Consider the following 14,321-nt stretch of genomic DNA (forward strand, 5'->3'; position numbering starts at 1 on the left):
TAAATTGATCGTGCAAAGAGGCAGAACAAAACTCTAAAATAATAGATAAATTTCCTATCACATTACCGAAAAGAACGTTTTGCAGGAGAGTTTGCAGCCATGTTGACCCTAATGGACAAGAAGTTCTAGAACTACTCACGGTTATACATGCCAACTTCATAAACATACGTCTTCATTTGAAGTGTACTACGTAACAGTTATAACAGCCCTCAATTTCGGTTGACTGTATAAAATAATATAATTAACTAGAAATTTTTCTCATAATAGGCGCTTAAATATATTAAAATCGGCATGACTGATCGGTCGTGCAGGTTTAACATAGTCCAGCCCCCTTATTGTCGATTCTATTAAAATAAATTTGTTTCAATCTCACTCTCTCNCTCTCTCTCTCTCTCTCTCTCTCTCTCTCTCTCTCTCTCTCTCTCTCTCACGCACACACACACACACACACACACATAACCGCTTTCACACCAGACTTATATATTTATTTATGGTGGTAAGGCATGTTAATATGAAATATACATTAACTTTATGCTTACATTCTATATTCAAATAAACTTTTAACTCTATATCAAACATATAAGAGAATAGGGACTTAAAATAATAAGTAACAATTAACAAAACGTTTTAACACTTAATTATTTATTTACTGTTTATTAGTGTAAATAGTTTTTCGTAATGTAATATTTAATTATTTACCTATTTTTTTGCCTTTCTTCGTTTTTACTTTAATTAGTAAAAACTTACTCGTAATTTTATTAGTTTTATTTCATTTTTAAATAGTCAAATTGTGTTCTTATTTTAAACGGTTCCGAATTTAGTTTTAAAAAACTTTGAGAAACGTCTACATTTAAATATTGATTATGTAATTATTAAAATTATAAAACTTTTTTATGCTTAGCTACATTTAGTCACTGTATTTGCCATCGTTCAACAGAATTCAATGAAAAGTTCTGTTAAAACCATAAATTATTAAATTAAGTTTCTAATAAACCTTCATAATTTTATGTATCATTAATTGATAAAATCATTTATTTTAGTTTAACACTGATTCGACTGAACCAACATTTTCATTGTATGGGGGTCCTGAGATACGGTCTGGTGTGACGTAGGTTTTAGAAAAACATTTTCTTCATCGGGCCAACGTTTCGATCTTTATTGAGATCATCTTCAGGGCTCAATGTGTTGGTTTTCCGTGTAGATGTCATTCTTGTCTGTCGTGGTTACAGTGCGCACGATAAACAAAATGTGGTGTTTAGTGAAGTTATTTGATGGTTACTTGGAGGTGGTGAGATGCGGTGTGACGTAGGTTTTAGAAAAATATTATCTTTTTTCACGATGTCATACGATAAAGAAAATGTTTTTCCGAAACCTACATCACACCAGACCGCATCTCACGATTTCCGAATAATCATGGACTAACGGTCACTAATCACCACACTTAATATATATAGATAATAAATTTTAAACAATGAAAACGAAGTGAATGAAGTTACAACTTTGCTTCGAGGAGTTGTTGATTACGTGGTAGGTTGTGAATAATGTTACATATATTTGGTTTTTCATGGGAATTCTCAATTTCTTGCTCACACTTCTATCACACGCACACAAATACAAATAAAACTCGAAAAGGAATATGCGTAATTTAGTAAAAAGGATGTAAGTTAAATCTAAAAAGGAAACTACATCACGTAATAATTATGTCCAGTAAAATTGGGTAAAGCCAGGAACACTCTTACCCGACGCCTTGCCACGTTTTGGTGGGGTGTTAACATCTATCCGACGCAGCACTCGTCGCGTACAGTCCACAGCGTTTATCACAATAATCACTATCACAATCGCAACGTATCTTTTGTACTTAATATACTATTTTCGGCAAAACCTTGTAATAAATTGTTACTTAAATTTTATGAGCACAACCATCTAATAGATTGTTTGTTAGACTTAATTGTTTTACATAAAGTTACTCCTAACCATCATAATTAAACAATGTTTATAAAAACTTATGCATTTTTTAATCTCGTTTAATTTAGTTTATATTAAAATAACATGTTGTAATTAATATAAAGACAAAATTACATGTACTTAATTTCAAATAAACTACAAAAAAATATGAGTATCCTTTTCTGATGCTACCCGACGGAAATGGTGTAATTTTACGAGCAAAACTATGAAATAAATTGTTAATTAAATTTTATGAGCAAAACCGTGTAATAAATTGATCCAATTTTTGTGGATGCACCGCAGAAGCGAGTACAATAAATAGTTAGTTAACTTCTTTATATCAAAAAATCGTATTCTGGTGTTTTGATTAATTTTCTTCCAAACCATTAAAATTAATTTTTTAAATAAAAACTAATTAATTTTTAACCACAGTTAATTTGGTTTATATTAAAATAAGTATGTTGTAATTAATATAACGACAATAATGAATTTTTGATCTCGGTTAATTTGGTTTATGTTAAAATAAGTATGTTGTAATTAATATAACGACAATAATACATGTAGTTTGAATAAAAATATGAGTGTCCGGTTCTTTTGTCTTCGACTGTACTCGATGCGACCCGACGAAAATCTGGAGTGGGGATCGCAGAGCGTCGGGTAAGTTAGCGTGGCATAGCATCGGGTAGATGTGCGCGGGGGTAATGCAACCTTATAGAAAATCGGAGTTTTGATTTGCGTCGGGTAGCATCGGGTAGAGTCGCATGTCGTAGCATCGGGTGTGTTCCCGGCTTAATGGTGTTAAAGGAAACTACTTAGCAGCACTGGCAAAAACAGCATATGTCAATAAAGCTCATAATGTTATTGCTATCATCCGATAAGAACGGTCAGAACTTAATATAAATATTTACAAATAGCACATTCAAAACTGTCAAAGAGCCGTTTCAAATCTAAATTGAATGCACAAGCATATTTCGAGTGGGACAGTGTTAATTCTGATAAGGTTCATACGAGGTTCACAACAAATTTGGAAGAAGAGAAATTTTACAACCAGATATTTGCAGGCTACGATCAAAAAACTTCTAAAGTATACGATTTTGACACGCATCTTTAAGTGTCTCTTGGGTTCAAGAACCATCGGAGACTTTCAAGTATTATATACTATTTTGCCGGTTTCAAAAACTTGGTGGTCTACTCATCCCCTAAGTCTTCCGCTCAGGTGTAGAATAGCCGATCAAGACAGATTTGTCGTAAAGCTCAAATGAGATAAATTATATAGTTACGATAATATGTTTTATATTTATGTTAACCCACTGAGGTAGTAAATAATATGTAATATGTAAACGGAACATCTCTTTTTTCATGGATCCTGGAGGAAGGAAAAAGGAAAAAAAGTACACGCGTACTTTTTTCCTCTTAATTTGGTTCTATTTCCTCGTTTCCACACGCAAATAATTCTCACTGGGATACCAATTTTAACTCCTCTTATTTCGCAGAAGGTTCCAGATATTCAATTTATATTAATTTGCTTATTTTTATATTTGACAAGAAAGCGTGGACGATTTAACCGTCTGACTGGTTGGATTTTACATTTGGATTCTTCAACCGGAGAAGATTTAACGAAAATAAAATCCGAAACGATTCTCTTTATATCAGCGTAAAAATTGAACAAATAAAGGTTTTTTAATGATCAACACTTCACTACGTTATGTAGAAAAGCCAAATCGAATCGTTGATTTTATGAAACATGACATCAAAAAATTATTTTGAAAAAATTAATCTTCAAACATGACGAGATATGTAATTCAATTTTTTAATTGTACATAGATCTTTGTACACACACGTGTGATATGTGTTATTTTTTATAACACATGTATTTATTTCCCTGATTGTGATTATCCCAAAATACCTTTAGGAATACCGAAGGATGTGGTGTAGTGTGAAAGAATATATAAACTATTTTTTTAAGTGCAAATACATCGCCAAATACCTTAAAAAAATCGACGTTTCTAGGGTAGTGTGAACGTAGACTGGAGTGGTAGTACAATTTATTAACCTGAATTACCTTGAGGACTATCGAGTAATCTGGGGTATGGTATGGTAGAAAAGGATACTAGGAAGCGGGGTTTGTACTCCCCATGCAGTGCAGCCTTCTGGCTTATTGTACCTTCCTAGTTCCGTAGTTCAGTCAATAGACTCAATCCTTCTTCTCTGAAGTATCAGGTCATTCATTGACTATTGCTGCTGCAATTTGATTCCCTAAGATTTTTCCGTACGTTAGGTTATACCTCCATTGAGCTGTTGCTTCGCATTCGGAGAAAATATGAGTGGCTGTTTCCTCCTCCTTATTACAAAATCTTCAAATGGGATCATCGCTGTAACACCCATGTTGGGTAGATGTTTTCTCAGATGCCAGTGACCAGTTAGTAGTCCTACTACACCTCTGAGTTTGGCCCACTCCAATTGCAATGATTTTGCCAGTCTTCTAAGTTTATTATGTCGAGCACAACTAGAGTTTATCCACTTCTCCTTTTGTTTTGCTTGGATCCATTCTGCGATAGAGGATTCTATATTTGTTTTTGTTATCCCAAGAGAAGGTTCGGGGCCTATGTATGGTCTTGCAGATCCTCCTCTGGCCAGTCTGTCTGCTTTCTCTTTACCCAAAATTCCCCTGTGTCATGGCACCCAAGATATCATCAGGTTGTTGTGTTTCCCCAAGTTTTGGAGATTTTAGATGCATTCACTGACTAATTTTGTTGTGATTATTTTATATGCTAATGCTTCAATGGCGGCTTGGCTATCTGATCTTATGAAGATTTTTTTGTCAGTGTAACCTCTTTTAAGATTTTTCAGGGCTCAAGCATTGATGGCATGTAGTTCTGCTTGAAAGACCAAAGTGTACTTCCCGAATGTGTTTGATTGCTCATGTTTTGGGCTTGTACAGAAAACGCCTGATCTGTTCGCTTCGTTTGTTTTGGAGCCATCTGTATACCATGTCATTGTATCTGATGCTCTCCTGTGTTCTTCCTCACCTTTATAGTCCATTGAGACTTTATAGGAAGTTGTGAAGATTGTTTCCGGGATCAAATCATCAGTCCCCATTTCAAATAATGGGTGTCTGGAGTAATCTGGGGTAGTGAGAATGCTAACCAGATTATCATTTTTCTGTATTTTTGTGTTTAACTGCAGAGAGGCTAGGAAAGAAAAAATAAAAAAATAGATGTTGTCAACATTACTATTCACTCCATCCTCATACTTCATATAAATACATGTTTTTTATGGCAATTATATATCAAATGTCTCCTTTGCAAAATAGTAAAATTCGGCCGTTCTACTGAGGTATGTACGTAGTACGGTTGAGTGATTGATTCAGTTAAAAAAATTTTATTCACCATTTTTCAGCCCAGGATCAAGGTTGTAGTTTGTAGGGAGCAATGTGAAGGGACAGGATTTTTCTTTGAAGATTGGATAGCCGGTAAGTTCTATAAGATGAATACAGACTAAAGGTACTACTCTTCGGGGTTCAAACCTTGAATGGAATATAGTCAGAAAATAGGCGAGGTATGATCTCAGTATGAGATAGTACTGATTAGGAAAGATACTCTTTAGTCTCCACAGCAAACCACGATGCCAGACCTTATCAAAGCCTCGAGCCACTTCACGGAAAGTCCCGAGAAGTATGTTAAGGGAGCATGAGATTGATTCCTGTTGTTAATCGAAAAATAATTTATTTAAATTGTCGTATAAAATTATCAGGTTCTTCAAATTATGCATGTCACCAAAACTTTGGTCCGCTGGTACAAATTTACAGGAATCAATGTTTGACAAATAAAAGGAATGAAAACAATTGTTTTATTGACTCTTCAAGTTTTAAACATTCCACAAAATATATCGCAAGGTAACATTTAATATTTAGGTAAGTATTTAGTAATCATCATTGTCGTATTAATTTAAAAAATATATACATTTATTCTAAGGCTTAGGTTTAGATGAAAAAGCAAGTATCACGAGTGGGATTCGAACCCACGACCTTCGGCTGTAAGTGGAGGTGGTGTCCAAATGGATCGAAGTCTTGATAGCTCAAGTGGTTAGAGCAGCGGCGTATTAGCCGTAGGTCTTGGGTTTTCAACTCAACCACGAACCTCGATTAAATGTATAATTAATTAAAATATTTAATTTTTATGTTCTTCGCTTTACTGGGTTGTCGTCAAAAAATTGAGATGCTTATTTTGTTGGAAAAGTGTACCGAATTTTTCACCGGGCTGAATCTCTTTTAATATGAGACTTTCAGAACGTGCTGTTATTTGAGGAAATTATTTTGACACATAACAAACGAATAGGTTGCTTTCAAGTAAAATGATAAACAACTATATTGGTGCTTAGTTGAAAAAGATGGAACAGATTTCGTTTTCGAAAAATTGGAAAATATTTTTTTTTTCAAATAAGTTCAAAACTATTGTTTTAAATTAAAAACCGTTGCGTAGAACTCAGCATCGAAACCCAATTCACTACGACTGATGAATTCGAAATGGTTGTTCCTTTTGCGTATCCAGATTTTCCGAAGAGTTGGATCAAAAAAATTTTAATCGTAAGTTATTAGACATAAAAGAAAACTTTACGTGCCTTCCGCCTCAAAAAAACTCCTCCATTTAAAAAAATGGTAGGGGAAATTTTTCTCCCTGTGACTGGTCTAAACTCAATTGTTCATATATAGATACGTAAATAGATAGATATATTGATAGATAAAAAGATAAGTAAGAGAGAGAGAGACAGAGAGAGAGAGAGAGAGAGAGAGAGAGAGAGAGAGAGAGAGAGAGAGAGACAGACAGACAGACAGACAGACAGACAGACAGACAGAGAAGAGAAAGACAAAGAGAAAAAGTGGAAGAAAACATTAGATGGATAGATCACAAAATAGACAAATTAAAATAGGGTGGACCAAAAGTTCACCAGTTAAGTTTGATGTTAGTTATATTTCAAATTAAAAAAAAAAAAATTATGTTTACTGTGATACCATAAATTATGAAAAAGTTGATTTTTTAAATTATTTACGTTCATATTTTAATAGGGTTTATTAATTTTCTTTTGATAGGAAAATATAAGATTATATTTTTTCCCAAGAGAAATCAGTTAAAAGATGTTGTAAATCATTAGTGAGTTTATAGTCAAAAACCTGTTAAAAATCTCAGACCCAATCAACAAAGATTAAACAATAAGTAGACCAAGTACTAAAGTAAAGGTGCATTAAGCTGACTGGTCTGCAGGTTACAGGTGGTTAAAAGGACTTGCAACAGGTAGTGAGAGAGGGAGCCAGTAAGGATCAATATGTTTCTTCTGACCCCACGACCTACATACTAGTGTCTTCATCATCAACATATCAAATCCAAGCTCACACCATCGGACCGTAGATAATGGGTCAGTGTAGCATGTCCAACGTCCGTTAATGTTTATGTTTTTTTCAGCTTAATTGCGATATCGCCGGCGTTAATCAAACAATGGGAAGGAAATTTACATTTTTAGAGGCGAGGGCCAATTTGTCGCACGTTACCGTCTCTTTATTACAAGTGAGATGGCTGGTTTTATATCGTTGTGATACAAATTTATGTTTTTCCTTTATGCGCGATACAACAATACTCTTGTACACAATTTTTTGATATTAATTATCTGATTGTACTTAATTAGGGTTATTAACGTCCAAAGAGTATGTATTCCACACTTTAATCAATTCCATTTAAAAAGAAGAATTAAATGAAACATCCTAAAATATAAATAACTACAGTACCTGCGAAACAGGTAAACCAAACCAAATTTTATCACCAAAAATCAATTACAAAAACACTGTGAGAAACTCCAAACTATAACTCTACAATCCACAATATTTCATGTATTATTTTCAGAAATACTAGAAAATCAAAAATGACGACCCAGCACGTGCAATAGTAATCGAAGACACCCCAAAAAAACCATGCAGCTTAGTCCGATCTACTTCACAATAATATTGACATAAGCTGCGTGATAGTGAAATCTCTTCAAAGATCCTGATACCGATCACACAACTACTGCTTTAAAATTTTTCATTAAAACGCCTCATCATAGTGAGAAAGATTTTAACTGAACTACTCTGAACTTGAGTTTCTCAAATATATAGACTTGCTGTAGTCGTGGTGATTACCACGTTCAACGAATTAAAAAATTATTTGTGGATTCATTACTAATAGCTGAATCACTCTTTTGCGCTACAAGTTTTTTGTTCGTGACTCCTAAGCACATTTCTGGATTCATACAAAAGAAAAAAACTTTTCAGACTGGTTTTTTTTTACTATAAAGCAAAAATAACCTATAATACAATAATGTGTCTTTCTTAGTAACCTGTGTTTCATAATTTGTTGAAGTCGTGATGAGCGGTCAAGAATGAGTTAATTTAGAAAAAAAAAACATTTTTTTTCAGTTTCATTTTCTGGCCGTTCCGACCTTTATTCGAGTCATCTTCAGTGTCTGGACAAATTACAAACATATGTTGATCGAAAAAAATACAATGCAGATTTATGTAAAAATTTTGAACCAAGTCTTTCATAATTAAATAAAATGATTATTCAGAAATCGTGAGATGCGGTCTGGTGAGATGTAGGTTTCAGAAAAACATTATCTTTATCGTGCCAACGTTTCCATCTTTATTGAAATCACCTTCACACAACACGCATACGACACGGAAGAATGGCACAATTACGCAGAAAACAAACACTTTGTGCCCTGAAGATGATCTCAATAAAGATCGAAACGGTGGCACGATAAAGAAAATGTTTTTCTGAAACGTACACCTCACCAGAGTGCATCTCACGATTTCTGAGTAATCATCGACGAACGGTCACTAATCACCACACATTACATAAAATGTGGTGAACTGGGAACAAAGAACGGAGATGTGTTTACAGAGACAGGGTGTCCCGTGAACTGACGTCAATACTTCGGAAAGTTATCCATCTATGTCAATTTGGATCTAAACATCCCTATTGTCGAAAGTCAGCCTACCTTTCGCAAGTTTTTGCAACTAAATCCCCTGCATCTCAAAGTCGTTTCTATCTATATGAAATTTTCAAAATACCATAAATTTGATTACACTAATAGCTATGATGGAAAACCTAAAACAATCTTTTTACTTGTATTTTTTATTTTAACCTATAAGAAATAAAACATAAAATCACTCAAAAGATAAACTTTCACGAGTTTTCAAAGGCCTTGACTAAAGGTTAATACTGCCAAATACAAGGTGTAGTTTTTAGATGGCCCGGCAAAATTTCTCTTGAACCATTCACACTATCAAAAACACAAAATATATGTTTTTTATATTTTTTAATCTAGTTTAAACTTTTTATCTTTTTATAGAAAAATTATTATATGTACATCATCAAAATTTCAAATACAACCCTATACATCCTGACAGACCATTTTAACGGATTTTTTACGATGAAAACAATGGTGCAATCGGATTTTAAATTAGCCAAAAAAAAAGTTATGCCAACAAGTTTAAAAAAAGTAGTCATTTGGTTTGCTATATATTAATCACATTTCATGTCTGAAGTTTCATCATAAAAAAGCACTTTATTTCATTTCCATTTCACATTTCAAGAAAAATTCGATCTAAAAAGTACACCCAGTAGGATATCGCTTACAGAAAAGTACTAATGAGCTGTAAATAAATGTACTTTTCTTTACTTTATTTTATTTTCATTTTTTAAAAACCATCGGACTTGTACATACAGATAACTTTTAAAAAATGAAGTATATTCTATTTCGATAAATTAAGGTTTTAGTTGAGATGAAAAAAGTCAGTGTCACGAGCGGGATTCGAACCCACGATCTTCGGCTAGATACGCCGCTGCTCTACCACTTGTGCTAACGTGACCTCGATCCACTCGGACACTAACTTCGCATCTCAACCCCACCATTCGGATTTTCCCACCTTTTTGCGCTCGTGACACTGTCTTTTTTATCTCAACTAAAAACCTTAATTAATTGAAAGATATTAATTGGTCAAACGGACCACGAAAACTAGTGAATCTATTCTCTTTTTGTAACAACTAAGAATACTACTGCTCATTAGTAGAAGCAACCTTTTCTAGGACAGTATATCCGTCAGTATTTACTGAAAAAATTACCTAAGCTTTACAAGAATTTTGACAACTCGTAAAAGTTTACCTTGTAAGTGATTTTTCATCTTTTTTGCTTAGGGTTACAATTAAAATGAACCCTTTCTATAAAGCTCTAATCATTAAGGTAATTGAACATACACTAAGATAAAAATTGTATGACATGCGGGTGATTTATGTAATAAAGTGGTAAAAATTTCAAGTGCATGAAAAGTGAAATATCTTGAATTTAAATTTCATATAATCCATAAACGGATTTATTAAAAAAACGTTATTATATTTATTATCGATGGATTTGGTAATTTATGTCTACTATAAAAAAATCACTTAAACAAATATAACGTCAAAACAGTTGAAATTAAACGTTGTGTAATATTATTATGAAATAGCATTGCAGCGTTGCTATTACCTCAAGCTAATTCGAACAGACATCTCCATCAAATTTAGTTTGCCATTATGGATCAGTTAAACTAGAAATGAGATTAATTAATTAAACTCACCACTCTGTCGACAAATCATTCCCACTGTTTACGAATTTTCAGGAAACCGTGCTTTATTTTAAACGAATTAGATAATAATTTTTATGTGCGTTGATCCATTCGAGATGATTTCCTCCAGTGATAGGCTTTTAAATGCGTGGAATTAAAGCCAAAATGAAATTCCATTAGCGAAATGCTTTGAAATTGGTGACGTACTTTTCCGAAATTGTTTAAAAATGCTACGAATTAATAAATCATTATGGATTTTTACATGGATCTACTGAAATAGAAATATAATGCTTAAGATTATCTATTTCAATGAAAAATTTTTGGGTTATCCTTAAACTATAGACTTATTTCCGAACTTGTTGCCACTTGTATTTCAATGTAATTATATCTACATATATCAACAGACTTGATTTTTTACCAAGGATAATAAAATAATATGGAATAGCATATTAAATGATATATATAAAAAGTGCCAAAAATGAAAGACGCTACCAGCCGTCAAAATAATCTGTTTAAAACATTGAGAAATTTTAACCATTCTTTAAAACCATTCAATTAATTAAGGTTTTTAGTTGAGATAAAAAGTCAGTGTCACGAGTGGGATTAGAACCCACGATCTTCGGCTAGATACGCCGCTGCTCTACCACTTGACCTATCGTGACCTCGAACCATTCGGACACTATCTTCCCATCTCAACCCCACCTTTTGAATTTTTCCTCCTTTTTGCCATTTTTCAAATGTCGTGTAATCTATTTGATTCTCGGCGACAAACGAAATGGGCACGCAGAGATTTAGTAAAGGTATATTTCGTTTTAAACTTACTAAATTCACTAATTTCGTGTTCCGCTTGACCAAATAATATATTACAATTAATTAAGGTTTTTAGTTGAGATAAAAAAAGTCACTGGCACGAGTGGGATTAGAACCCACAAATGAGACAAAAAGGTGGGAAAATTCAAATGGTGGGGCTGAGATGGGAATTATTATCTAATGTCCAAGTGGATCGAGGTCCCGATAGCTCAAGTGGGAGAGCAGCGGTGTATCTAGCCGAAGGTCGTGGGTTCGAATCCAGCTCGTGACACTGACCTTTTATCTCAACGAACACCTTAATTAAAAATTAATGAATTGCAAAGAATTAAGTACATATTATATACATATGTGATTTTGTATTCTCTAAATAACTATAGTAATAACCAAAATTAAAAACCAATTAATTATTTTAAAGTCATAACTATCAAAAATTCTTGATAAAGTTTTTATTGTTTATCTTTTCGTTTTATTTTCGTTGTTATTAATTTTTTTATATAATTAAATACACATTATCGTATAAATTTATAAACCAAGAACATTTCTTTAACGTGAAATATTTAATAAAAATATATAAAACTTTTTTCTTCTGTTCTATTTGTAAAATAAATTTTAAAGATAAAAAGAGTGTGCATAAATTATATGGATAATAATATATAATGTACAACATAACTCGCGTTAAGTGGAAGAAAAGTCCACGAGACCTATGTAACTTTGCGTGGTTAAATAAAACGTTTAATCGACCAATATGTCTATTTATCTATCTAGTTGTCCATCTACTTATCAACATACGTATTTATCTACTTTTACATCTATCTATGAATTTATCTATTTTTCACTATTTTTATTTATCGATATATTAAATTTTATTAGGTTTCGTTGTTTGCTTTACCAAATAAATTCTTTTCAATTAATTAAGGTTTTTGTTGAGATAAAAAATCAGTGCCACGAGCGGGATTCGAACCCACGATCTTCGGCTAGATACGCCGCTACTCGACCACTTGAGCTATCATGACTTCGATCCATTAGGACACTAACTTCCCATCTCAACCCCACCTTTTGAATTTTCCCTAACTTTTTATTTCAACTAAAAACCTTAATTAATTGAAAGATATTAATTGGTCAAGCGGACCACGAAACTAGTGCATTTAATGGATTCTTTAAAACCTTTAACTGCGAATATTTATAACAAAACTGTTTTTGGAATTTGATCAGCCGTGGAGAAATTTTAAAACCTCCCATCTCCGATATCCAACTTACCAATAAATTAAGTTCTATCTTTTAGCCTAAGTTAATAAATAAATCAACAAAAATTCTATTTTTTTCTCTATTTTTAATTTCTAAAGGTCCTAAATTAACTCCATATTATATAACCTCTGCTGTTGCGAACCCTCGTAAAAAAAATAAAAAATAAATAGATAAAAAATAATTAGACGAATACCTAAGACATAAAATAAAACGTTCGGGGGGGGGGGGTTAGTTAAATTCCTCCTCAGATTTTTCAACATAACAACGACCGAAGATTGGTAATAGAATTTCAAAGAAAAAAAATGCAGCATAAACTATGACATTGTTTAAAATCCACATTAGTAATAAATTTTTAACTCTATTACCAACAGCAAGAAAAATTCGCCGGTCGCAGAAAATACTTTATTTCTTGTTTGGGATAAAAATTGGCTTTTAAACGTTTTACAGGGTTCCTAAATCAAATCCTTATTGTTTTTAACCAATTTTTTCTACCACGTTTCCTCAAAGCGTCTCTTGAGTTTTTTAAATTATTTATATGTTATTATCTAATATATTAATAAAATCCCTCATTTTATTGTATCCAACATTTTAAACATCTAAAACAACGGCAGAAAGACAGTTAAAAAATGAAAGTTCAGTTTTTCAATTTGGAAGGCAAAAAAATTGATAGAAACGAATATTTTTTGGCTTTCGCATAATTTTATTGTTCAGGATTTTTGGGTGAAAATAGAAATAATAACTTTGTTCCTTGCTTTATATTTATATACTTATTTTTACAGAACCTTTTTTTGTGCTAAAATCTTAAATGACATATTATAAAGGAAAAAAAGAAATGAAAAATTGTATTATTTATACGAAATAAAAATTGAAACTCTAATCAATTTAAACCTATTAAATAATCAAAATTTTATTTTAACATAAATAGTAAATTACCGGTAAATAGAGAGAGTCGTTGTAATGTTGATAACCTCTGAAGGAGTTAGGAATTTTCAGTTTCCTCCTTAAGAATGTAATTTTCTCAAACGTGCCAACTTGAGGTGGAAGAATCAATCACAAATGCAAATTGTACCCTTTAAATAATTCATGAGGGGGTTTCATTACTAAAGGACACCCCCAAGTGACGATATAATAGAGAAAGGCAAAACCGTCCCTTGCGAAAAGACTGATGTAGTAAAAGTTACGTTTTAACAGGGTTTATTGTTATTTTTCAATTATTTAATCAACTAGAAAAACCGATCCGGTCATTACCTAGGAATCATTTATTTAAACTTTGATAAAACTTCAAAATTTCATTTATACGATAGTAGATTTATTATTTCTGTTTTTGATAAGTTGAAACCTTAACACGTACATGCGTGTACGGAGTGGAACCTATCGCATTTCCCAGTGCACCGACAATTCCAGCTTTTGTAATTTACGATAAATCACCGGCAGGGCTCCAGAATAACCCACATTGGGTGTTGGCATTCCGGGGTCAGACCTCGACTTATCCGGCATCCAGCGAGGCTGGGCTCCGGGTGCTGATGACAGCTAGGTCATTTTAGTTCCAAACCCTATCATTTCCAATTCAAACTCATCTGTAAATATCCAAATACATTCTATATATTGATCTATCTGAATACATTTTCTTGTATATACATCACTCAATTAGGGTGGTGGAGTAATCGATATTCCTCCAATACCTTTTACA

At 32.7% G+C, this 14,321-nt stretch overlaps 1 protein-coding gene across 2 annotated transcripts in view; it reads right to left on the reverse strand.

Moving 5' to 3' along the window:
• LOC106673401 (SCY1-like protein 2) overlaps positions 1–14,321 on the reverse strand; it is a 456,897-nt gene that overhangs the window by 185,414 nt on the left and 257,162 nt on the right. The window lies entirely within an intron of this gene.

The sequence above is a fragment of the Cimex lectularius genome, unplaced genomic scaffold (assembly GCF_000648675.2).
Source record: "Cimex lectularius strain Harlan isolate CLEC.00 unplaced genomic scaffold, Clec_2.1 scaffold123, whole genome shotgun sequence".
Taxonomy (NCBI): Eukaryota; Metazoa; Arthropoda; class Insecta; order Hemiptera; family Cimicidae; genus Cimex; species Cimex lectularius.